At 35.7% G+C, this 1,889-nt stretch overlaps 1 pseudogene; it reads right to left on the bottom strand.

Annotated features, from left to right (window-relative positions):
- Positions 1-582: 582 nt before the first annotated feature.
- LOC150106108 (ubiquitin recognition factor in ER-associated degradation protein 1 pseudogene) lies at positions 583-1,539 on the bottom strand (annotated as a pseudogene).
- Between the last annotated feature and the right edge of the window lie 350 nt (positions 1,540-1,889).

Raw genomic sequence — 1,889 nt, 5'->3', positions numbered from 1 at the left:
GAGTAACGGAACTTCCTCGGTTCCCTTCTCGAGGCTAACTCAGAATGGATAATGAAATGTCACTTATAGTTATCTCATATAATTTGTTCAGTATAGATAAGAGACTAGGACATTATCTACGAGTATAGATAATACTCCTACATCGGGTAAGCTCCAATTAGAACAAAAGCAGAAAGAATAATTATTTTCAATAGCCGCTGAAACTGTGAAAACTCAATGTATTAATAAGAACAGCAGAACTATTACAGAACTAGTTTGTATTGCACAGAATGCACATGATATTATAGCGTATATCTCAGTATACTTTGGCATAGTGCTTTGTATATTAGTATGTTTAGGCGTGTGGGAACTATGTCTTTTAACCTGTAGAGTTTGCCACTTATTGTCCGGAGTTTGTTGTGTAGATGGTTTATGTGGCTATTCCAGTTCATATCTGCACCGAAGTAGATTCCAAGGTATCGTATTGTTTCAACCTGAGTGATGGTAGTGGTTTTACTGTTAATAATAATAATAATAATAATTCTGAACTAAGAACAAGCAATTTAATAGTTCATCTCACTGTACAATTCTGATTTGCGCAAATTACATAGTATCATTTGAATCGTTACTAGGCGAATCCTTATTGGGTGCATCCTCTTTGGACATATCCTCTAAGTGATATCCTTCGCCAGAAAAAGCTTTAACCTTTTTAGATGCGGATTTCTTATTTTTATCTTTCGCATTAGCTTCTTTTGGAATTTCCTTTCTAATGAACTTGAAGTATCCATATTGAAAATCAAAATCTGGAATGCCTCTTTTTCTGGCTCTTTTGGGAGGAGATACATCAGGAAGATTGGGAGTTTTTTCATTTATTTGCCTTCCTTTGCCACAAAAAGCGTAGAACATTAGCGGATCTTCGTATAAATCATCAGGATCATTTTGAAGCGGTTCAACAGGTTTTGAAACCTTTGCTTCGTGAAAATCAAGGGGTGGATCGAGGTCAACATTCAGGTCGCAATTGCAAATATTCACGGCATTCGTCGGCTGAGTTTCCATCACACGCAAGTCATACACTCTGTTATTGTAATGTATAGAAATGACATCGCCGGTATATAAACAAATATGTTCTCTCAAAGTCCTTTCGAGTACCGCTACGGGATCAGTGATGTCCAAGAAAGCTACAGACGCTGGCTGAAATCTGACAAATGTGGCTGGTGGTAAGGTGGCATTTTCTACATAAATTCGTTGGCCATCTTCTATCTGAAGATTTCTCATCATCCATCGAGGTAGAAATACTCGGTTAGGTATTGGCAAAAATTGAGAAACTCCGCAAAAAGTCATACGATTGGTAGCGACATTTATCAGTTTAAACATCATGGGCACTCCGTTTTCCCTTATGTTTTCTTCCAAAGCTGAAGTCGGCATCAGAATGCGTCCTGAATTTTCTAGGTCGTCGAATTCTATATTCCTAGCATGTTCAGGCACGGCGTCAAGAGGATAACACTCATACCATTCTAAAAATTCACTGTAGGGAAATGTAAATAAGCTTATCGATGACATTTCAGACATACCTCTGTAAATTTATCGTTGCCAAAGTCACTAATTTTAATATATTACATGTAGAGCATCCCTATTTGGATGCAGCTCGACTGGTCCAAAGGTAATTTAATTTCCAACTGAACCAAAATAGTATTTTTCATGATTGTTGCAAAAATAATTGTAAAAAAATAGAGTTCTAGTTTCATTTAGTGGAAATCATTAGCATCATAGTTACTTTATCTCTGTGTAACTAAACAATGAAATTAATAATGTGGCAAAATGGTCATTTTCATTGGTCTTTGTTTAAGTATATTTTTTAAATAATGTCACACAGCCTTGAAACTTATTCAAAAACATAAAAAATATTAAGA

Source organism: Typopeltis vanoorti, chromosome 6, assembly GCF_054136105.1.
Source record: "Typopeltis vanoorti isolate ZY-2024b chromosome 6, IOZ_Tvanoo_1.0, whole genome shotgun sequence".
Classification (NCBI taxonomy): Eukaryota; Metazoa; Arthropoda; class Arachnida; order Uropygi; family Thelyphonidae; genus Typopeltis; species Typopeltis vanoorti.
The sequence above is the reverse complement of the archived record's forward strand: the minus strand, read 5'-3'. Positions and strand labels throughout refer to the sequence as shown.